The sequence below is a fragment of the Chlorocebus sabaeus genome, chromosome 9, assembly GCF_047675955.1.
Source record: "Chlorocebus sabaeus isolate Y175 chromosome 9, mChlSab1.0.hap1, whole genome shotgun sequence".
Classification (NCBI taxonomy): domain Eukaryota; kingdom Metazoa; phylum Chordata; class Mammalia; order Primates; family Cercopithecidae; genus Chlorocebus; species Chlorocebus sabaeus.
Window position 1 is genome coordinate 58,102,729 of NC_132912.1, and position 26,223 is coordinate 58,128,951.

The 26,223-nt window shown below is 38.6% G+C and overlaps 1 protein-coding gene across 16 annotated transcripts in view; it reads right to left on the reverse strand.

Annotated features, from left to right (window-relative positions):
* NRG3 (neuregulin 3) overlaps positions 1-26,223 on the reverse strand; it is a 1,130,076-nt gene that overhangs the window by 263,374 nt on the left and 840,479 nt on the right. The window lies entirely within an intron of this gene.

A 26,223-nucleotide genomic window follows, 5' to 3' on the forward strand; every position in this document is an offset into this window, starting at 1 on the left:
CTTGATTTGGTGAATCGCCAGCTAAAACTTTGCATAAAATCCAAATAAACCATACCAGCATGCTGGCCAGAAGCCCAAGTGAGAAGGAAGGAAGAAAGGACCTATTGTTCCTGCTTCATTCTGTATCTCACTTGACTCAGGATAATTTTAATACTGAGGCTCTTACATGCTATTGAATTTGAAAAGCAGTGAATACAGATGTGTAACAGAGGGCAATGATAACCTAAAAATCACAGATGAAACACAAGAAGAGACTCATCTGGAGGGTGGTAATGTCCTTTCTAGAAAGTTCTGTTCTCGGAGAGAGTGTGCTATCCACAGGAGATCAAAGAGGTCAGCCTTCTCTGCCTGGGTTGTGTAAGTGATTCCCTGAAGCAAAATAGTACATGGCTTGCTCGGAAAGAGTAAAAAGAAAATAAATCTGGTAGATAAATTGTATTTAAAAGGCATCCTTATGATTGATGTTATAGAGGAGAGACAGAGCTCATTAGCAAACAACTGATAAAACCACTCACAGCATGCTTCAAAAAGAAGTGGTAATAATTATTTTCTCTCTAAAAAAAAGGGGCAAAGTGTCCACAGGATGTCATTCAGGAATCTGTTTGCAGACATCACAGAGCAAGCTGAAAAAAGTTTCACAGCTTTCTGATTTAATTAAGTGAAGAAGGTAAAATAAGACTTTTGCAGTTCACATGCCTGAATCATAGAAGGATCTACATGAAACATGATTTTTCTACAAGGCATTTTAGAAACCCCTAGAGTTGCCAAACCCTCATTCAACAGTATAATTTTCCCTGTTTCTCCCAGGATATTGTACAATCAACTAACAGGGTGCAGCATTTCTGCTGGCTAAAGGAAGTGGGCAGCTTTGATCAGAATTCACAATAATATATCCCCCTTGTGTGATAAATGATTTACTGCTGAGGATAAATGGATATAATCTTTCATTATGTATGACATTCATCAGCAACAAGGAAGCTTTGGACTGAATGGAAAGTGATTTCATATTAAAAGCCTCATGTACCTCAGACTGAGATGAAAGGGAGGTCTGGTCTTAAAAAAAATAGCATAGGCTTATAGGTTTAAATTGGCGCTCAGTCAAATATAATTGTTATTCTAAGTTTGAAAATTTGTTGGGGGAAAACCAGGGAGTTATAGAACTACAGCAATCTTAATTTTATACAAAAATTCCTGTTTCTTGTGGTTTTTTTTTTTTTTTTGAAGCTAAGCTATTTATTTACTTATTCATCAATTCATTCATTTATGCTTTTATTTATTTTTTATTTATTTACTTTTTTTTGAGATGGACTCTTGCTCTTTCACCCAGGCTGGAGTGCAGTGACGTGATCTCAGCTCACTGCAACCTCTACCTCCCAGGTTCAAGTGATTCTCCTGTCTCAACCTCCCAAGTAGCTGGGATTACAGGTGTGCACCACCATGCCCAGCTAATTTTTGTATTTTTAGTAGAGATGGGGTTTCACCATGTTGGCCAGGCTGGTCTCGAACTCCTGACCGCAAGTGATCTGCCCGCCTCAGCCTCCCAAAGCTCTGGGATTACAGGTGTGAGCCACCATACCTGGCCTATTTATGTTTTTAAAGACAAATCATTAAATCTTATTTTGAAAATTTATTGTATTTTCCAAAGGTTTCAGGAATTACCACAAATTTGTAGACTATCATTCTATTTCTTTTGTTCAAAGTCACAATTATTTTTATCGGCAAAATGTTTTATCATTTCATCGTGGATTTACATTAATGATACAAATATTTTTCAAATATCTTTTCTGTTTGTTTTTTGATAATCTAAACTTTTATTTTAGATTCAGGGTGTACATATGCAGGTTTGTAACATGGATATTTTGCATGATGCTGAGATTTTGGGGTGCAATCGACCCCATTACCCAGGTATGAAACATAGTACCCAAAAGTTTTTCAACCCTTGCTCCTCTCCATCCTTCGCCTCTCCAATAGTCCCCAGTGTCTACTGTTGCCATTTTTATGTCCATGTAAACCCATTGTTCAGTCTTCATGGGTGAGAGCGTGCAACATTTGGATTTCTGCTTTTATATGAATTTGCTTAGGACAATTGCCTCTAACTGCATCCATGTTTCCGTGAAAGATGTAATTTTATTCTTTTTATGGCTGTGTAGTATTCCATGATGTATATTACCACATTTTTCTTGTCCAATCTACTGTTAATTGGCACCTCGGTTGATTCCATGTCTTTGCTGTTGTGAATAGTGCTGTGATAAACGTGCAAGTACATGGGCCTTTTGTTAGAACAATTTATTTTCTCTTAGATATATATACTAGTAGTGGGACTGCTGGGTTGAATGGTAGTTCTGTTTTAAGTTCTTTGAGAAGTCTCCAAACTGCTTTCCACAGTAAGCCCTGTTTCTTAACTATACTATTATCCTCAATTAAGTGTGTCACGAAGACCAACTCTGGAAAATGAGAATAATGATAAAGGCAGGGAGGAGACAGAAGAAGTGGCGTGTGGAGTAAATGACTTTCATTCTCATTATCAGTAGAAAATCAATGCTCCATATCTAAAGTAGATAAATCAAGAAATAGAGGCTTAGTGTGCTCCTTATATATGTGAAATTAACAACCGGAAAAACACCAAATGAAGTGATTTAATAAGCTTTTCTGTGTGTGTTGGGCTCAGGGTGTGAATGAGGAGATTAGGGGTGGGGGCTTGGAGCAGAAAAATAGGTCCATAACTGGTGGCTTTTCATTATGAGTGCATTTGTATTTTTTTTGCATTTTTAAAATTAAAAAGATACACTTGATGATGCAATATAAGATGGATCAAATAGTTTTAATAAATGTTGCGCATTCTTTGCTTTATTGACTATGACCCATTTACAATTTCTCATCTTCCTTTTATTTTCAATACCGAGAATCACTCAACATTTATAGCATATCTTAGACACAAAAATATAATATTCCAATTAAAGTGGATAGATGCAAGTGCAGGTTTTGTCTCAAATATAAACATTTTCTAATACCATGAAACTGTGGAGATAGAAGAAATAATGAAGAGCATGTTTCAACAAAGATGAGGGACTTACCGAAGACATCAAAGGGCATAAGGTGTCGAACAACAACTAGTCCTCACATGCTCTGTTTCTAAATTCAATGTACTTTCTGCTATTTTATACTTCCTCTTAAAAAGCAAAGACTCATTCCTAAATTCCACATGCCATCCCTGATGCCAAATTTTTCTGAATCTTTCCAATGAGAACGTATGTTCTTTTGGAAAGCAGTCAGCACAATTCAGCTGGCTAGAGTTTGAGTAACATGTCCCCTCCTTTTTTTGTTTGTTTGTTTTTTTCTTGTAACAAAGCAAAGTCCAAAAGAGGTGGCAATATCAAAGTCACTAGCTTGGGCAAGATTGCATAATGAGACATACCATTCTAAATCTGAATGTCGTATGGAAACTGGGTAAATTACACACACACGTGTGTAAGGATAGGTAAGCTACAGAAGGCACTGTAGCGGATATTCTTTCAAACAGTGATATGCATAAAATTGTTGACCTTTCATTAAAACAAAGAAGGGTTGGGTGTGGTGGCTCATGCCTGTAATCCCAGCATTTTGGGAGGCCGAGATGGGCAGATCACTTGAGGTCAGGAGTTCCAGACCAGTCTGACCAACATGGTGAAACCCTGTCTTTACTAAAAATACAAAAATTAGCCGGATGTGGTGGAGGGCACCTATAATCCCAGCTACTTGAAAGGCTGAGGCAGGAGAATTGATAGAACCTGGGAGGTGGAGGTTGCAGTGAGCCAAGATTGTGCCATTGCACTCCAGCCTGAGCAACAACAGTGAAACCCTGTTTCAAAATAAATAAATAAACAAAACAAACAAACAAAACACAAAATGCAACCTGGAACAAGTAAGTTGACAAAAATTAAGTAGATATCCATATACAGTAAACTCAAAGGGAAATTCAGAGGAATTATTATTTAACTGGACTGTTTGACAAGTTGAAATGGAATCTTAGAAGATAAGCAGTGACTTGAACTCAACAAATACATGGTGATTATTTTCCACTAAAGGAGAGAGATTCAGTTATTCAAGTGATGGGTGATATCTCTCTCTCTCTCTCTCTCTCTATCACTCCTATATGTGTTTTACTTAGGAATAAATTGACCAGGGAGTGCTATCAGAAAGAACTTCTATATTTTGCAGAGGAATAGATGTAGAAAGAGCCAACCTCCTTGAAGACCCATTCTATGCAATCCCCATGTGCTGAGAGCATTACAAAGGTTAGGTAAAGTAACCCTCATGACACTGTTGAGAAGGAGATGTTGTTACCACTATTTTATAAATTTAGAGGTTGAAGTTGAATCAACCTTTCAAGGGCACCTGAAAAGCATGTGCTAAAGCTTGCATTTGACTTCAACATTAAACCAACAATGGAGACTTATGTTTATTTCTCTTTCTCTTGTTGCTCTTGAGCACTTACACAGTGTTATGCATATGTCTCAAGTGCTCCATTTTATTATTATCTTGTGTTTTTTTTTGTTCATTTGTTTTGAGACCGAGTCTCACTCTGTTGCCCAGGCTGGAGTGCAGTGTCATAATCTTGGCTCACTGCAACCTCTGCCTCCCGGGTTCAAGTGATTCTCTTGCCTTAGCCTCCTGAGTAGCTGGGATTACAAGAATGCCCTACCACACCCAACTAATTTTTGTATTTTTAGTAGAGATGGGGTTTTGCCATGTTGGCCAGGCTGGCTGCTCTTGAACCCCTAACTTCAGGTGATTCGCCCACCTTGGCCTCCCAAAGTTCTGGGATTATAGGCCTGAGCCACCCGGCCTTAACTATCTTTTGAGGAAAGTCAAGCCTATCATTTTAGACTTACTGTACAGATAAAGGTAAAAGTAAGACCATGAGTTTAATGATTTCCCCACAGCCATTTAATGACACAGTTAAATCAATCTGAAAATGTCTAAAGGAAAATTACAGTGATATTTAATATAGCTTTAGATTTAATATGTACTAATATCCTAACCTCTCAATTCATATGCTCACTCAAGATTAAACATACTGAGAAAGCAAGAGTTGGTATACCTGGAAAACAGAAATCTCTTTAAATATGTGAAATGAGAAAATTTAATAAAGACAATTGACTACACAGGTGAAGAAGTGGCAAGAAGCTAAGCAGGGGATGATAAAGTAACAAGGATTGGCAACAGCATGAAACCATTCTCATCCCTAGGCTGAAGGGAGAAAGGGAGACATCTGATTCACAGAGACTAAAACAAAACCAATGGGTCTATCAGACAGGAGCTGAAACTGTAGATGAACCTAGCTGCTGTTGGAAGTGAACAAGAAAAATAGACAAAACAGAAAGATAGAGAAGCCCTCACAGTTCGTGCTTCCTACTGGCCAACTCCCCTCAAAGCCATTGGTCAAGAGAGCCTAAGAAATGTGGTGCTCTGAAACAGGGTAAGAGAATAGAAGAAGGACCAGGACATGAATCTAAGAGCAAACAGGTTTACAGATCAGCTGGGTTGGCCATATACTCTATATAGCATACATTAAGGTATATATCTTTATCTATAGAACATAAACACTCATGCATGTTTTTGTAACACTAACAGCAAACAGCAAAAGGTTTTTCCCCTAATCATTCCACATAATAGAGATCTCAAATTTATCAAAACTAGAATAGCAAACCTCTGCATCCATCTTCTTTTGGAATCTACACTATTATTTTCAATACACACACACACCTCCACCACAAACACTCTCACCCGTACACAACTGCACGTGCACAGGTACACACACTCACATTCACTACTTGCTCACAGCACTTTGGGGAGACTGATTTATCCCCTCTGAGCACTCATTTTTTCTAATGGCCCTTGACTGGTGCACAAAAGAGAGCCATGCATACTTATTACTTACAAAGCTCATAAACTTTTTTGAAGATAAAAAGCTCTAGATTTTTTATTCCGTGCCTTGGTTTCAAATTTAAAAAGCTACATTATATAAAGGTTTCTGGGGGATTTATTACCAGACCTCTATCTTAAAAAAATTCACACTACAATTACAACTTTAATAACCTACTCTAAAACTTCCCAAGGCTACAACATAATTAGGCGATTTTATAATTAGTACTTTAGAAAAAAAAATCACTTGTCAGAAGTAAATAAGAAGTGACTTGGAATTAATCTACATCATTTTTATGTAGAAAAGGCAGAAGTCATATTTATTAAGTGCCTACAATTTTCCAGATTCTGTGCTAGACATTTGACATAATTACCTACATATTCCACCCTGTATTGTTAAATCAGCACTGCTTTATTTATAATTTTAAATGTGGAAAATGGAGATTTGGAATAATTTAAGCAAGTCACAAAGCAAATAAGGTTTGAAGCTGTAACTTATGTCTAGGCCTTTTTCATCATGAGTTTTCATTGTCAAAAGCTGAAAAACTTTTAAATTACTTTGCTTTTGTCCACAGATGTCAATTTATATACTAGAACTTTTAATATCAATACTAACAGTTGCTTTAAACAAGAAGTAGACATTGAACCTCCAAGAATAAGTTAATCAGCATCACAAAGATGATCATCCTGTTCTTAGTATACAGAAACCACAACAGAAACCTCTTCAAATATCTTTTAATAGAGACATTTGATTGCACAGGTGAAGAAAGAGTCAGAAGCCAAACAAGGGATGATAAAGTAACATAGGGGTTGGCAACAGAATGAAACTATCTCACTCCTAGGCTGAAGGAGAAAGTGAGATATTTGAGTTGAAGAAATTAGGGTAAAGCCAGTGGGTGTATCAGATAGGAGCTAGCAAACTACTACATGTAGATCTCATCCTCTTTATTTATTTTTTTAAATGTCTTCCTTTAATAGGGACATTGAAAATGAATTACTCAGAGGAATATGTTAGTGAATAGAATAAGTGGAGTCAGTCTCCTTTTAGGGAGGAGGGTGTGGTGGTTATTATCCCACAGCTGATAGTTGTTTTGGGATACTGACTTTGGGCTTCTTTCGTGAGGCCTTGAGATACAGAAGGACATACAGGTGAGTGGAAACGGAAGGACAGAGACATTGGCTCACTAATAAAAAATAATAATAATTAAAAAAAGACTTTTCAATAGAACCGTACAGAAACAAAATGGTCTCTGCCACTGGGAGTGCTATAGTAGAAGCCCAAGAACCCCTTGGTTGGGAGATTCCTGTACACTCAGATTACTTAAAACCTGCTGTGCTTGGAGATTATGTGAAAGTTTTTCCAATGCTTGACTCTGTATATTTTCTGCAAACCAATGAACCTGGATGGATGGACTCACTAGAGAAGCAGATAATGCCCAAAACCTTGCTTACATAGTATTCCAAAGTCATGATCACTGTTCAGTACAAAAAATTATTTATATAATACATGCTCAGGGCTCAGAATTAAGCCTCAGATAGGCCAAAATTGTTTCTAGATGTAAAGCTTACTTAATTTCAATGCACCTACATCTTTAATGTATTCTTTTTTTTTCTTTATTTTGATTACTGTCACTCATCATTCGGTGTCTTTGTGAATAAGTTGTACAGAATTTGGTGTTATGTTTAGCTCACATTAAACAATAAAAGAACTAGTAAATAACTAGTTCCAGTGAGAGACTATACAATTCCATATTAACAAACTTATTTTCACTGATTAAATAGAAACCACTTTCCTCAATAAAATGTATATTAAAATTATGTTTTCATACTATGTAATTTTATCATCTATATTCTAGTGATCAAAACATTTGAATTTCCTGTTACAGGATAATTTATTTCGGAGACTAGTCCACCAGTTGTTCTTTATGGATCATTTAAATTATATATAAAGACCTTTGCAATCAGCAGCAATCAGTTTCCACCTTAATTTGCTTCCTATGATGTTATTAGACTTGGAATAGATAGAGATTGTTGAGAGTCTCTAGGGCCTGTGGTTTCTTCCTAACACCTTTCCTCAATAATTATAAGTGCCTCTCCTGAAATGAATCAGGGCCTCATTTTGGCTTGGACAAAGACATATTAATTTATCTGATGTCACTGCAGCTGACTTGAATTTTAGTTCTTATCAGCAGAGCACCATGCATCCTCTATACCTGCACCCTTCTTAACAGGACCTCGATGGGGCCACCAGCCATGTAGAAATGTGTGCACGCTGAGTCTCAGTGCTAATGCTTTTGTGGAGAAGGCTACAAGTGATCTATATTCGCTCTCTCTAAGGTTCCCACGTGCCTTAGCAGATCAGCATTCAGAGATACATTTAGATATGTGGGTGGGTGGGGTTTGGGTGTGGGGGCCAAACAACTAGGTTCATGGGAAAGTGTCTATATAGATGAGATATGTGTATTCATACGTGTGTATACATACATATATGCTGAACCCAACCCAATTAAAAAACTTACCTGAATATTAAAATTGAAAATATTCTCTTTGTACCTTTAGTTCTTCCTTTGTCGTTATTTTCCATAGAATTATTCTGCCAATCACTCGGGTTTTTAAAATTATTTCTACAGAATTGCATTTATATCAAAACAATCTCAAGTTCATTTTCTGTGTGTATTATGGAATGAATGTTTGTCTTCCTCCAAAGTTTATATGTTGAAACTCTAGTTTCAGGGTGACGGTATTTGGAGGTGTGGCCTTTGGAAGATAATTAGGTCACCAGGGTGGGGCCCTCATAAATGGGATTTATCTGCTTATAAGAAGAGGGTAGAGAGCTAGCCCCCTGTCTTTTTGCCATGTGAGGATATAAGGAGAAGTTGGTAGTCTGCAGCCTGGAGGAGGCTCCTTACCAGATACAACCATGATGGTGCCGTGAAATTCAACCTCCAGCCTCCAGAACTGTGAGACAAAGTTCTGTTGTTTATAAGACACTGGTCTATGATACTTTGAATTAACAAAGTATGTTCATATCTTAACCTTCCAGTGACAGTGTATCACTTCAAGGCAAAGATTTGACACAAATTCTTTTAAAATAATAACTAATATTTACTGCATATTTGCATCCCGATAGCACTGATACACATTTTATATATATTATCTTATGTCTCACCACTATAATATTTTCATTTTGGTTCCCGTTTATTAAAGAAATTGATGTTCAAAGAATGTAAATATGTACATGAAAATCATAGAACCCACAAGACAAAATGCACCATTCTAGAATAAAGTGCATTTACTGTCACTGTAGGACTCCAGCAGAGGAGGGATGACAACTTGTCAGAGACACCACTAAAAGGAGTCGAGATTCACATCCAAGACTTTGTCGCCCAGGCTGGAGTGCAGTGGCGAGATCTCAGTCCACTGCAACCTCTGCCTCTGGGTTCAAGAGATTCACGTGCCTCAGTCTCCAAGGTAGCTGGAAGTACGGGTATGTGCCATCACGGCTGGCTAATTGTTTCGTATTTTTGGTGGTGATGGGGTTTTGCCATGCTGCTCAGGCTGGTCTCGAGCTCCTGGCCTCAAACGATCTGCCCACTGCAGTCTCCCAAATTGCTGGGATTACAGGCATGAGCCACCATGCCCAGCCACACGCAAGACTTTAAACTCGATTTTACTTGAAATTGACTAAAAAATTTAGTCTCTCTATTTAAAAACAAAATAGTGCTGATGATGGTGGGTGGAGATAGGAAATGAACATCTCTGGCCTATTTACTATTTAGGAAACAAAGATTAAGCATTTGTAGTAAAAGGAGTAAGTTTTATTTTTCATTTTTATATTTAAGAATACGCAGTCAGAAATAATATAAAACATAGTTAATAGATTTTTCACTACCTTCTTTTTAATAATTAATAGATGTGGACTTTTCTCTGTGTCCTGGTGGTGTGCCACGGATGAGGTGGGCAAGGAAAAATTCATTCAAACACAGTTAAAAGTTAGTAATTAAATGAGAACTATATACATTGCTAATTTAAAAAAAAAAAATTCCTCTGATATACCACAATGTTTTCTTGTTAGACTATTAGCAACAGACATCAATCCTTATTTAGAATTTGCAATTTTCTTATCTTGCGTGAAAACTTCATTTTTAAATTAAGGTATGATCCATTTTATACCCAGGGAAAACCAAAGGCAATTGTAGTTAAGCTGAAAAGCATAAAGTACAAGTTTATATAAGATAAATATTTGATCATCAGAAGCAGAAAACATTGTTTCTGTTTTTTGAGGAATAATAAAAATAAATGCAAAGGAAAATGACACGGAAGCATGAGGTATGGGTAATACTACAATATGCTTTTCTTTGTTGCTGAAACAGAGCTGCTTTCTGTGGTTGCTCACAGCAGGCATCTAAGTGTGGAAAGGAAAGTTCAGTTTGTTGAGGGAGCGTCCATCTACATTTTCTTTTAACATGGTGAGTATAGTTAATATATTGTATTCTTGATAAATCCTAAGAGAGTAGATATAAAGTGTTTTCAGCACCAACATGATAACTATATGAAGAAATACATACGGTGAAGATTTAGTCATGGCATAATGGATATATATGTCAAAACATCAGATTGTACATAGTAATACATATCATTTTATCTGTCAATTAAAAAGTAAAATGAACTGGACTGGATTGTTATCATAAGTTAAAGGTGATACATATTACTATGGAATGACTGCAATTCCTCAGGGAAACTGAGCCCTATGGTGTACACTCAGCACACCATTACAACCATGGCGGTCCCTTCAGGTCTGTCTCTGGGACAGCAGGGCGTCCATGCGCATTTTCAGGAAAAAATGATGAGAGTTGAAATAACTACTGTTTGGTGGCAGCAAGAATCACCTCGCCCGGCTAGTTTTTTGTATTTTTTAGTAGAGACGGGGTTTCACCGTTTGCGCCCGGCAAAATCATCTTACTCTTGAGAGCAAATCCCCAAGTCATTTAAAATGGACGACACAGTGCTTATGATGATCCTTTAAAGTGGTCCTCCTGGCCTCCCATTAGCCCTCTTGCCTGTCTTTTATGATTTTTATTTTTTATTTTTTTTGGAGATGAAGTCTCGTTCTGTCACCCAGGCTGGAATGCAGTGGCATGATCTTGGCTCACTGCAACCTCCGCCTCCCGGGTTCAAGCGATTCTCCTGCCTCAGCCTCCTGAGTAGCTAGGATTACAGGCATCTGCCACTATGCCTGGCTAATTTTTGTATTTTTAGTAGAAATGAGGTTTCATCATGTTGGCCGGGCTGGTCAAAAACTCCTGATCTCAAGTGACCTGCCTGTTTCAGCCTTCCAAATGGCTGGGATTACTCTTTTCTGATTCTTTATCAACCACACTACTCCAGCCACTATGGCCCTCTTGAAGTTTCTCAAACACATCAGTAATATTCTCATGTTCCACCTGCCTAAGAAGTTCCTCCTCCAGGAATCTTCATGCCTAATGCTCTCATGTCCTCAAGACCTTGCTCAGGTGGCAACTCAGGCTCCAGTGAGCCCTGCCCTGACCAGCATCTTTAACTTTGCCATCTGACTCCCATTGTGAGCAGCCAGCCTCTCTGCCCACTCCATCACATTTCTTTTCTGACCACCAGCAGCATCTCCTGAGAACTTGTTATGGAATACAAATTATCTGCACCCAGCTCAGATTTACTCCTTCAGAAATGCTGGCCATGGAGAATCATAACCTTTTGCTAATCAAGACCTCCTCGTGTTTCCAATGCACCCAAAGGTTTGAGATTCACAGCCCTATGTAACCTATTACATAATGTGAAAGTATTTCAAGGTTTCCCTTTCACGTTGGAAACAAATCAAGGATACTGTTATCAATACTTCAATTAGACAGTTAATTGGTGATTTTAGCCAGCAGAATAATGAAAGATACGGTTTGTTATTTTTTAACCTTAGTAGAATCCTTTAAAAAACTCTTTAAATTAATAGTGAACTTTATTAATCTTGCTTTATAGAATGGAATATGTAAAATCCCTATTTTTCCTCTATTCCAATAACAAATATTCAGAAAAAATATTTTTTAAAAATCCCATTCAAAATAGCAACCAAAATTACAACTACCATGAAAAGAAACTAGCTAATGGTACATAGGATCCTTTTGGAGATAATTATAAGATTTCATGAAGGAGCTCTAAAAGATTTCTATAAATGGAGAAATATGGAGGCATATCATTTTCCTGAATAGAAAGAAAAGCATTGTAAAATGTCATTTATTTCAAATTTATTTACAGATTAAATGCAATTTCCATGTGTGTGTCTATGTGTCTGCATGTGTGTGTGATCCAAAAACAAGATAGAATACTAAAGTATGAGAGTGATGTGAAAGTAAATAAAAAATCCAAGAGGATTTTCCCTACAAGACACAAAGAATGGCAATAAAGATGGTGTAAAATTGATCATATGATAAACAGACCAATAGTACAGAGGAAATCAAATAGTCATATGTGGGAATTAGTATAATACTTAAGTAGCATTGGAGGAAGTCAGAGGGGAAAGGAAGACCCATACATGAAGGATCATAGGACCACCGATCATAAATACGGACCAAATAATTAAATTATGCACCATCTCATACACACACACACACACACAGATAAATCCAGATATATTACACACTTAAATATGAAAAACAAAACTTAAACATAGGAGGAATATATTTTTATAAATTTTTTTTTTTTTTTTTTTTTTTTTTTTTTTTGAGACGGAGTCTCGCTCTGTCGCCCAGGCTGGAGTGCAATGGCGCAATCTCGGCTCACTGCAAGCTCCGCCTCCCGGGTTCACGCCATTCTCCTGCCTCAGCCTCCCGAGTAGCTGGGACTACAGGCGCCCGCCACTGCGCCCGGCTAATTTTTTCTATTTTTAGTAGAGACGGGGTTTCACCATGGTCTCGATCTCCTGACCTTGTGATCCGCCCGCCTCGGCCTCCCAAAGTGCTGGGATTACAGGCATGAGCCACCGCGCCTAGAGAATAATACATTGAATAATGCACAAATCAGAAACATTCATAATTAAGAATAAACATGGCCAGGCATAGTGGCTCATGCACGTAATCCCAGCACTGTAGGAGACAAAGGTGAGAGGAAAACTTGAGGCCAGGAATTTGAGACCAAACTGGGCAACATGGCAGGGCTCCATCTCCACAAAAAAATAAAAAATAAGATAGTCAGACATGGTCGCACACACCTGTAGTCTTAGCTACTCAGGAGGTTAAGGCAGGAAGATCACTTGAGCCCAGAAGTTTGAGGCTGCAGTGAGCTATGATAAGGTGACTGCACTCTAGCCTGGGTGACAGAGTGAGACCCTGTCTCTAATTAATTAATCAATTAATCTGCTGAGCAAAATGGCTCGGGACTGTAATCCCACCAACGTAGGAGACTGAGGCAAGAGGATCAATTGAGTCCAATAATTAGAGACCAGCCTGGGAAACATAGCAATAAGAGTAAATAATATATTTGACAAAATATAATAATATATTTGACAAAACAAACACTTCTAAGCAAAAGTCATGAAAACAAAGTTAAAAAGAAAGCCCAAGGCAGTAAAAAGATCATTACAAATCATATAACCAAAAAATTTTTACTTTTATGAATGGATAACTCTTAAAAACCAGTAAAAAGAAAATCATAAGCAAAGGCCATTAACAGGCAAACAGCCAAAGAAGAAACACAAATGACCCATCCAGTGAAACAAAAAATGAAAAAGATATGATCTAATAATTGAATAAATGAAATTAAAATCAGATAGCATTCTACATCCACCATTTGCAGAAATCAATTCTTTGTTTTGTTTGTTTTTGGAGATGGAGTCTCGCTCTTGTCGCCCAGGCTGGAGTGCAATGGCATGATCTCGGCTCACTGCAACCTCCTCCTCCTGGGTTCAAGCGATTCTCCTGCCTCAGCCTCCTGAGTAGCTGGGATTACAGGCATATGCCACCACGCCTGGCTAATTTTTGGTAGAGACATGGTTTCACCATGTTGGGCAGGCTAGTCTCGAACTTCTGACCTCAGAGGATCCACCCGCCTTGGCCTCCCAAAGTCCTGGAATTACATGTGTGAGCCACCGTGCCCAGCCAGAAGTTAATTCTTCATTTCGAGATATGCTGAGGAATAGTGATTAAACAAGTGAAACGACTCTGAAGAATAATATAAAAAAATGATTTGTGTACACATATCCTGTGATCTGGCAGTTCTATTTCTTGCTATATTTCCAACAAAGGAACTCTCATACTTGTGCAGAAGTGCAAGATGTTAATGTCCGCATTCTTATTAATTGTCAAAATTGGAAGCAGCCAAAATGGCCATAAAATCAGTATGCGTAAATAAATATAGGTTGTTCAAAATATAATGGAATATAAGTCTTCAATAAAAGCGAATGGACTATTTACTTCTTGGTCAAGATGCACAGTTCTTCAGCAATCTCTTGGCTCCAAATAATTATTTACAATGGTTAAAATATAGAAGGAAAACTATAACGGCAGCTTCTGATTTGAAGACCAGAAAAGGAACAGAAAAACAAACCAGTGAGTTATTTTGTTACCATGGACTTAAAAGCCCTGGCCCCAGGCATTGGGAGCTTGGACTTTATTTAGGACCTGCAAGAAACAGAGGGCTGAAAGTAATTCGGTGGAACAGGGAAATAAAGTAAGGCTTTCTGCTTGAAACTAGGGGGGCATGGTATATGGCTCAACCATTCCAAAGAAAACAAGCCAAGCTTAAACAACTGCTGGTCCCAGCACTTTGGGAGGCCGGAAAATGAGGTCAAGAGATCGAGACCATCCTGGCCAACGTGGTTAAACCCCATCTCTACTAAAATATGAAAATCAGCTGGGGATGGTGGCGCACACCTGTAGTTCCAGCTACTCAGGAGGCTGAGACAGGAAAATCGCTGGAACATGGGAAACCGAGGTTGCAGTGAGCTGAGATTGCGCCACAGCACTCTAGCCTAGTGACAGAGTTAGAGTCCATCTCAAAAACAAAAAACAAAACAAAACAAAAAAGAACAGCGACTGAACAAACCAAAAACAAGAAGAAGAAGAAAGAAAAGACACCTGGGATTCTAGCTCTAGAGTCGCACCATCCAATAGAACTGTCTGTCAAGATGCAGGAGAGCTGTCCTTCATGGTAGCCATTAGACACAATTGGCTAGTGTGAATAGAAAACTACATTTTACATTTTATTTAATTTCGTTGACTAAATATTCAACTTAAATATTCATCAATGGCTAGTGGCTGCCTGACTGGACAGTGCCACTCTAAATAACCTAAAGGCATAGGGGGAAGAGAGGACGTGGAGGGGAACTTCATGAATTGAGGACAGACTTCTGCTGGTTCTGGGATGGGATTTGCCCTCCCCAGAATCACTGCCTTATAAAACCCAGTTATAAAGTGGCTGCTCAGGGGTTACGAGAGGCAATTGCCAACAGCAGTACAAAGATAGATGAGCACCAAGAAAAGTAAGCAGGGAGACAGACAGAAGTAGAAAAATATAAAATATAATCTCATCAAATGAGATTGGAATCAAATGTTTCAAACACATGAAGAAATTGTACCTTATAAAAGTCAATAAAACTCTAGTAAAAGCAAATTTTATGGAACTAATTGACAAACATTTTGAAAGATGTTTAAAATGCTCAATAAGATGAATTCTATATTAATTTAAAACAAAACAACCAAAGAAACTTTCTTGTCTTATGAAAAAGAATCGTAACATATCATAGAAATAAAAAATACATATAGTATTAAGTAACTGTAATATAAATTGAAAAGTACATTAGATGGGATGATCATAACTCGATACAATTTAGAAACAAATTTGTAAATCAAAAGGTCGTACTGGGAGTGAAACATTGAGCACACATGGACACAAAGCAGGGAAGGCCACACACCAGGGCCTAGTTGAGGATGGCAGGTGAGAGGAGAATGAGGATCACAAAACTACCTATTGGGTACTATGCTTATTACTTGGGTGACAAAGTAATCTGGACACCAAACCCCCACAACACACAATTTACCCATGTAACAAATCTGCATCTGCACCTCCTGAACCTAAAATAAAAGTTGGAAAGAGAAAATAAAAGAGAAAGATGGTCCTGGGAAACTCACCTATAACCACAGTCAGAGGGACAAAGGGATATACCACATAAAACACTTAGGACAGAAGGAGAGGATATAGCATATGCTCCACAGTAATCCCACAAAAATAAATGGAAACAATAGCAGATGAGCAATATTTGAAAAAAGTAGCTGAGTATTCGTAAGATTAAAAACAGATATGAGTTCTTCAATCAAAAAACACACTAACAGTACCCAAACATGTAATTTTATTTTACGTAATTATTTAATTTTTAAATTTTGAGGCAGAATCTGCTGTGTTGCCCAGGATGGAGTGCAGTGGTATGATCTTGGCTCACTGCAACTTCTGCCTCTTGGGTTCAAGTGATTCTTCTGCCTCAGCCTCCCGAGCAGCTGGGATTAGAGGCATGCACCACCAACCTGGTTAATTTTTTTTTTCTTTTTTTTAGTAGAGATGATGTTGCAACATGTTGGTCAGGCTGGTCTCGAACTCCTGACTACAGGTGACCTACCCACCTCAGCCTCCCAAAGTGCTGGGATTACAGGTGTGAGCCACCGTGCCTGGCTCAAAACACGTAATTTTAAAATTAAATAAATCAGGCCTGGGAACAGTGGCTCACACCTGTAATCCCAGCACTTTGGGAGGTGGAGGCAGGAGGATCACCTGAGGCCAGGAGTTTGAGACCAGCCTGGGCAACAGAGTGAGTCCCTGTCTCTCAAAAAAAAAAAAAAAAAAAAATCAAAAAATTAACCAGGAGTGGTGGCAGACATCTGTGGTACCAGCTTCTTGGGAGGCTAAGGCAGGAGGAGTGCTTGAGCGAGGAAGTTGAGTTTTAAGTCTTGCTCTGTTGCCCAGGTTGTTTGCACCACTGCACTCCAGCCTGGGCCAGAGAGCAAGATCCTGCCTTAAAAGAAAAAGAAAAAGGAGAGCAAAATGGCCGAATAGGAACAGCTCCAGTCTCCAGCTCCCAGCACAAGCAACACACAAGACAGGTGATTTCCGCATTTTCAACTGAAGTACTGGGTTCATCTCACTAGGGAGTGCCGGACAATCGGTGCTGGTCAGCTGCTGCAGCCCGACCAGTGAGAGATGAAGCAGGGCGAGGCATCGCCTCACCTGGGAAGCGCAATGGGGAAGGGAAGCCCTTTTCCTAGCCAGGGGAACTGAGACACACAACACCTGGAAAATCAGGTAACTACCACCCCAATAGTGCGCTTTACCAAGGGTCTTAGCAAATGGGCACATCAGGAGATTATATCCCACACCTGGCCGGGAGGGTCCCAAGTCCATGGAGCCTCCCTCATTGCTAGCACAGCAGTCTGCGATCTAATGGCAAGGCAGCAGCGAGGCTGGGGAGGGGTGCCGCCATTGCTGAGGCTTAAGTAGGTAAACAAAGCTGCTGGGAAGCTGGAACTGGTTGGAGCTCACAGCAGCTCAAGGAGGCCTGCCTGTCTCTGTAGACTCCACCTCTGGGGACAGGGCACAGCTAAGCAACAACAACAACAACAACAACAAAAGCAGCAGAAACCTCTGCAGATGCAAACGACTCTGTCTGACAGCTTTGAAGAGAGCAGTGGATTTCCCAACATGGAGGTTGAGATCTGAGAACGGACAGACTGCCTGCTCAAGTGGATCCCTGACCCCTGAGTAGCCTAACTGGGAGACATCCACCACTAGGGGCAGACCGACACCCCACACCTCACAAGGTGGAGTACCCCCCTGAGAGGAAGCTTCCAAAGCAAGAATCAGACAGGTACACTCGCTGTTCAGAAATATTCTATCTTCTGCAGCCTCTGCTGCTGATACCCAGGCAAACAGGGTCTGGAGTGGACCTCAAGCAATCTCCAACAGACCTACAGCTGAGGGTCCTGAGTGTTAGAAGGAAAACTATCAAACAGGAAGGACACCCACACCAAAACTCCATCAGTACGTCACCATCATCAAAGACCAGAGGCAGATAAAACCACAAAGATGGGGGAAAAGCATGGCAGAAAAGCTGGAAATTCAAAAAATAAGAGCGCATCTCCCCATGCAAAGGAACGCAACTCATCGCCAGCAACGGATCAAAGCTGGATGGAGAATGACTTTGACGAGATGAGAGAAGAAGGCTTCAGTCCATCAAACTTCTCAGAGCTAAAGGAGGAATTACATACCCAGCACAAAGAAACTAAAAATCTTGAAAAAAGAGTGGAAGAATTGAAAACTAGAATAATTAATGCAGAGAAGGCCATAAACAAACTGACAGAGATGAAAACCATGACACGAGAAATACATGACAAATGCACAAGCTTCAGTAACCGACTCGATCAACTGGAAGAAAGAGTATCAGCGATTGAGGATCAAATGAATGAAATGAAGCGAGAAGAGAAATCTAAATAAAAAAGAAGAAAAAGAAATGAACAAAGCCTGCAAGAAGTATGGGATTATGTAAAAAGATCAAATCTACGTCTGATTGGAGTGCCTGAAAGTGAGGGGGAAAATGGAAGTAAGTTGGAAAACACTCTCAGGATCTCATCCAGGAGAACTTCCCCAACCTAGTAGGGCAGGCCAACATTCAGATTCAGGAAATACAGAGAAGGCCACTAAGTTACTCCTCGAGAAGAGCAACTCCAAGACACATAATTGCCAGATTCACCAAAGTTGAAATGAAGAAAAAAATCTTAAGGGCAGCCAGAGGGAAAGGTCGGGTTACCCACAAAGGGAAGCCCATCAGACTAACAGCAGATTTCTTGGCAGAAACTCTACAAGCCAGAGAGAGTGGGGGCCAATATTCAACATTCTTAAAGAAAAGAATTTTCAACCCAGAATTTCATATCCAGCCAAGCTAAGTTTCATAAGTGAAGGAGAAATAAAATCCTTTACAGACAAGCAAATGCTTAGAGATTTTGTCACCACTAGGCCTGCCTTACAAGAGACCCTAAAGGAAGCACTAAACATGGAAAGGAACAACCGGTACCAGCCATTGCAAAAACATGCCAAAATGTAAAGACCATCGAGGCTAGGAAGAAACTGCATCAACTAACGAGCAAAATAGCCAGTTAATATCATAATGGCAGGATCAAGTTCACACATAACAATATTAACCTTAAATGTAAATGGACTAAATGGTCCAATTAAAAGACACAGACTGGCAAATTGGATAAAGAGTCAAAACCCACCAGTTTGCTGTATTCAGGAGACCCATCTCACATGCAGAGACATACATAGGCTCAAAATAAAGGGATGGAGGAAGATCTACCAAGCAAATGGAGAACAAAAAAAAGCAGGGGTTGCAATACTAGTCTCTGATAAAACAGACTTTAAACCATCAAAGATCAAAAGAGACAAAGATGGCCACTACATAATGGTAAAGGGATCAATTCAACAGGAAGAGCTAACTATCCTAAATATATATGCACCCAATACAGGAGCACCCAGATTCATAAAGCAAGTCCTTAGAGACTTACAAAGAGACTTATACTCCCATACAATAATAATGGGAGACTTCAACACCCCACTGTCAACATTAGACAGATCAACGAGACAGAAAGTTAACAAGGATATCCAGGAATTGAACTCATCTCTGCAGCAAGCAGACCTAATAGACATCTACAGAACTCTCCACCCCAAATCAACAGAATATACATTCTTCTCAGCACCACATCACACTTATTCCAAAATTGACCACATAATTGGAAGTAAAGCTCTCCTCAGCAAATGTACAAGAACAGAAATTATAACAAACTGTTTCTCAGACCACAGTGCAATGAAACTAGAACTCAGGACTAAGAAACTCAATCAAAACCGTTCAACTACATGGAAACTGAACAACCTGCTCCTGAATGACTAGTGGGTACATAATGAAATGAAGGCAGAAACAAAGATGTTCTTTGAAATCAATGAGAACAAAGATACAACATACCAGAATCTCTGGGACACATTTAAAGCAGTGTGTAGAGGGAAATTTATAGCACTAAATGCCCACAAGAGAAAGCTGGAAAGATCTAAATTGACACTCTAACATCACGATTAAAGAACTAGAGAAGCAAGAGCAAACCCATTCAAAAGCTAGCAGAAGGCAAGAAACAACTAAGATCAGAGCAGAACTGAAGGAGATAGAGACACAAAAAACCCTCCAAAAAATCAATGAATTCAGGAGTTGGTTTTTTGGAAAGATCAACAAAATTGATAGACCACTAGCAAGACTAATAAGGAAGAAAAGAGAGAAGAATCAAATAGACACAATAAAAAATGATAAAGGGGATATCACCACCAACCCCACAGAAATACAAACTATCATCAGAGAATACTATAAACACCTCTATGCAAATAAACTAGAAAATCTAGAAGAAATGGATAATTTCCTGGACACTTACACTCTCCCAAGACTAAACCAGGAAGAAGCTGAATCCCTGAATAGACCAATAGCAGGCTCTGAAGTGGAGGCAATAATTAATAGCCTACCAACCAAAAAAAGTACAGGACCAGATGGATTCACAGCTGAATTTTACCAGAGGTACAAGGAGGAGCTGGTACCATTCCTTCTGAAACTATTCCAATCAATAGAAAAAGAGGGAATCCTGCCTAACTCATTTTATGAGGCCAACATCATCCTGATACCAAAGCCTGGCAGAGACACAACAACAAAAAAAAGAATTTTAGACCAATATCCCTGATGAACATCAATGCAAAAATCCTCAATAAAATACTGGCAAACCGGATCCAGCAGCACATCAAAAAGCTTATCCACAATGATCAAGTGGGCTTCATCCCTGGGATGCAAGGCTGGTTCAAAATACACAAATCAATAAACGTAATCCAGCATATAAACAGAACCAAAGACAAAAACCACATGATTATCTCAATAGATGCAGAAAAGGCCTTTGACAAAATTCAACAGCCCTTCATGCTAAAAATGCTCAATAAATTCGGTATTGATGGAATGTATCTCAAAATAATAAGAGCTATTTATGACAAACCCACAGCCAATATCATACTGAATGGGCAAAAACTGGAAAAATTCCCTTTGAAAACTGGCACAAGACAGGGATGCCCTCTCTCACCACTCCTATTCAACATAGTGTTGGAAGTTCTGGCTAGGGCAATCAGGCAAGAGAAAGAAATCAAGGGGATTCAGTTAGGAAAAGAAGAAGTCAAATTGTCCCTGTTTTCAGATGACATGATTGTATATTTAGAAAACCCCATTGTCTCAGTCCAAAATCTCCTTAAGCTGATAAGAAACTTCAGCAAAGTCTCAGGATACAAAATCAATGTGCAAAAATCACAAGCATTCTTATACACCAGTAATAGACAAACAGAGAGCCAAATCAGGAATGAACTTCCATTCACAATTGCTTCAAAGAGAATAAAATACCTAGGAATCCAACTTACAAGGGATGTAAAGGACCTTTTCAAGGAGAACTACAAACCACTGCTCAGTGAAATAAAACAGGACACAAACAAATGGAAGAACAAACCATGCTCATGTATAGGAAGAATCAATATCGTGAAAATAGCCATACTGCCCAAGGTAATTTATAGATTCAATGCCATCCCCATCAAGCTACCAATGAGTTTCTTCACAGAATTGGAAAAAACTGCTTTAAAGTTCATATGGAACCAAAAAAGAGCCTGCATTGCCAAGACAATCCTAAGTCAAAAGAACAAAGCTGGAGGCATCACGCTACCTGACTTCAAACTGTACTACAAGGCTACAGTAACCAAAACAGCATGGTACTGGTACAAAAACAGAGATATAGACCAATGGAACAGAACAAAGTCCTCAGAAATAATGCCACACATCTACAGCCATCTGATCTTTGATAAACCTGAGAAAAACAAGAAATGGGGAAAGGATTCCCTATTTAATAAATGGTGCTGGGATAGTTGGCTAGCCATAAGTAGAAAGCTGAAACTGGATCCTTTCCTTACTCCTTATACAAAAATTAATTCAAGATGGATTAGAGACTTAAATGCTAGGCCTAATACCATAAAAACTCTAGAAAAAAACCTAGGTAATACCATTCAGGACATAGGCATGGGCAAGGACTTCATGTCTAAAACACCAAAAGCAACGGCAACAAAAGCCAAAATTGACAAATGGGATCTCATTAAACTAAAGAGCTTCTGCACAGCAAAAGAAACTACCATCAGAGTGAACAGGCAACCTACAGAATGGGAAACAATTTTTGCAATCTACTCATCTGACAAAGGGCTAATATCCAGAACCTACAAAGAACTCAAACAAATTTACAAGAAAAAAACAAACAACCCCATCAAAAAGTGGGCAAAGGATATGAACAGACATTTCTCAAAAGAAGACATTCATACAACCAACAGACACATGAAAAAATGCTCATCATCACTGGCCATCAGAGAAATGCAAATCAAAACCAGAATGAGATACCATCTCACACCAGTTAGAAGGGCAATCATTAAAAAGTCAGGAAACAACAGGTGCTGGAGAGGATGTGGAGAAATAGGAACACTTTTACACTGTTGGTGGGATTGTAAACTAGTTCAACCATTATGGAAAACAGTATGGTGATTCCTAAAGGATCTAGACCTAGAAGTGCCATATGACCCAGCCATCCCATTACTGGGTATATACCCAAAGGATTATAAATCATGCTGCTATAAAGACACATGCACACGTATGTTCATTGCAGCACTATTCACAATAGCAAAGACTTGGAAGCAACCCAAATGTCCATCAGTGACAGACTGGATTAAGAAAATGTGGCACATATACACCATGGAATAGTATGCAGCCATAAAAAAGAATGAGTTTGTGTCCTTTGTAGGGACATGGATGCAGCTGGAAACCATCATTCTCAGCAAACTATCACAAGAACAGAAAACCAAACACCACATGTTCTCATTCATAGATGGGAACTGAACAATGAGATCACTTGGACTCGGGAAGGGGAACATCACACACCGGGGCCTATCATGGGGAGTGGGGAGTGGGAAGGGATTGCATTGGGAGTTATACCTGATGTAAATGATGAGTTGATGGGTGCTGACGAGTTGATGGGTGCAGCACACCAACATGGCACAAGTATACATATGTAACAAACCTGTACGTCATGCACATGTACCCTAGAACTTAAAGTATAATACTAATAAAAAAAATTAAAAATTAAAAAATAAAGAAAGAAAAAAAAAGAAAAAAAAAGAAAATAAAAGAAAAATCTCAGCCCACAACTCGGTACTTTATAATGAAACTGAAAAATTTCAAGGGTAGGGAGAAAAATCTCAAAACCAGCCACTGGTGGCATTAGAAATAAATTCATAAATTGTGAAATGTTGAATTTATTATAATTACTACCTTAAGAAGGAATGCAACAAAAGGGAAATTTTCAAAAAGTTCTTCATTATTTCTGTTGTTTTACTTTGTAAAAGGACCCTGAAGTTAATATTCAAATAATTATGAGATGAAATTGAGTGCAAAAGTATTTATTTTGTTTTTCTTAATACAGTTTATTTTTTAATATATCATATATATATATATATATTTTTTTTTTTTTTTTTGAGATGGAGTCTTACTTTGTCACCCAGGCTGGAGTGCAGTTGTACGATCTCAGCTCACTGCATCCTCCGCCTCCTGGGTTCACGCAATTTTCCTGCTTCAGCCTCCCAAGTAGCTGGGATTAAAGATGTGCACCACCACGCCTGGCTAATTTTTGTATTTTTAGTGGAGACCAGGTTTCAACATGCTGGTCAGGCTGGTCTTGAACACCTGACCTCAAGTGATCCACCTGCCTCAGCCTCCCAAACTGCTGGGATTAAAGGCGTGAGTCACCATGCCCAACCTCAAATTTACATTTCTTTTTGATTGGGTGTCTAGAATAAAATATTCAAAAATAATAAACTTGATATACATGTATCATTTCTAAATGGTTAGATTTATAAAGCATAATGCTATTTAACAAATAGGTTTTTGTGGTGTATATCAGCTGAGCATCAGCCCTGCATGTGAAAAAGATATAAGTACTTGTCCAGGATGGAGACTCACAAGATTTATATAAGGAAAAAAGAATTTGTTCAAGATGCTTTAACGTTGCTTATGATATTTTTAATACAGTAAGTTTTGAAGTAAATATTATTGATATTTGTAAAGAATTACTCCATCTGGAAACTTAATCAAGGAGGGCATGGAAAAACGTATATAAAGATTTCAAATCCCAAAATGGTAACTAGGCAATCATCTTGGAAGCTTTTTCAAATTTCACATGTCTCCCTGGAGATTTTAATATGTCATTTTGGGGAGGTATGCCTTCTGTTGCCCTAACCACCCACAGGCAGCATTTAGCATTGCCACTCTAATGAGCTACTATTGCTGAAAAGATTGTCACAAATCCCTAAGATATGCCTACTTGCAAAATGTTGAGTTCAAATGCTGTAAATTGATAAAAAAAGAAAAGAAAGGGAGTGGTTGGTTGATAGGGGGAGGAAAGCTTAAAGGCCAGGTTGGAGCTGTTCCTACAGCACCATGTTCAAATGTGGAACTTCAGACTGCACAAAATTCTAAACATAAACCTGGCCATCAGATGATTAGCAAGATGAGAGGATAAACATATTTTAATCCATAGTTTTTACTTTAAATGATAACTTGAGTGTTTTCATATATTGTATGAAAGTAGACATAGGCTCCACATAAATTCTAATTCTAAGAAAGATGAATGGGAAATTGGCAGGCAAGCTTGAGACCCTGTCAGGCAAATGCCAAAATAAAAAATGCTTTAACATGGGTGGATCACTTGGATAGATTTTCTCCCTCAGCAGAACTGCCTTTTCTTTGTTCCTCTTTCTTGTAGATGGTAAAAGGATAAAGGTTATCTCCAAATTTGCTTTGTTCTACCTCAGATAACAAATCAACACTATAAGTCCTCCTCGGGATCATTGATTAATTTCTTCTGAGACCAGCGTTATGTAGGGTCTTAAGCCTGAGAGAAAACACTCGTGGGCCCTGCAGCTTGGATCAGGGGAGGGAATGGAAATGTGGTAAAGGAAGGTAACAGGCCAGCTGAATTGAATGCACCTGTTCATTTACCTAGTAGAGGGGCCACATTTGAGCATGTATCCAAATGCCCTGGAGGGCTTGTTAACAAACAGATTGCTGGGCTCTGCCCTCAAGAGCCTCTGATCAAGACCCTAGATATTCAAAGAAATGTTTAAGGATCAGCAGTGTTAGCACTGTCTAGCGTGCAAAGCAGACTCTTGGCCACCACCCAGACCTTCTCATCAGACTGCATTTAAACACCTTTCCCACGTGATTTGTGTGTCGCTGACATTTGAGAAGCACCAGTCCAGAGGGCTTGTCTTGTATCTGTTGATCACAAAATTCAAATATTACAGAACCTGACTTTCCCTTTTCTATAGTTTTTTTCTTTTCCATATGTAAATGATGGCTTACTCTTGTTTCTCCCGCAAACTAATTCCATACGTAACACATTTTCAGGGTTTTCTGTCCAACGATTGCTGCCCCCTAATTGTTTGTGAGCACTATTATCAATTTATTTTTACTTTTTGTATGATTTCTAGTATTCAGTGATTTGTGTGAGATAGGCACAAGATAGGTGCACGTGTCCAGCCTGCCTTCTTGATGTAATATTCTGAGCATATTATTTTATAAAAAAGATTTAAACAAGTATAAAATTGAATTATGAGTTGAATTAATTCTCAAATATGAATATTTTTATATATTTTGAATGACAAATTCTTTACAAATGGACAAGCTGCAAATAGCATTCAGAATAATTATGAATTAACATTTGCAAAACTTCGGAAGATAAAGACATGCCAATAGACTGATAGTGGTCAAATGTGCTTATTTGATATGAAAGCATTCTTACTTGCTATGAAACATTTGCAATGAAAATAGAATTGCATAAATAATACCAGGAGTGTCATGACATAAAACAATGAAGATTTATTACAAATTTCTCTCATGGATTGGAATAATAAGACAAGCCAAACTAGTACAAGTTCCTCCTTTGGTAGTGTTACTAGATTGGTAAACTATAAGAATTAGATAGAGTGTTTCTTGATTTTTAGCACAGCATATGATATCCTTGTTGTCAAGATGAAGGAGTAAGATATTGTCTGATAGATTTATAGTTAGTGTAACTACCAACTGTCCCTCAAAAATGCTGAATAATATCAAGTTGGGCAGAAGTCTTGAGTTGCGCACTTAGGTGTTGGCCTTGCACTGCC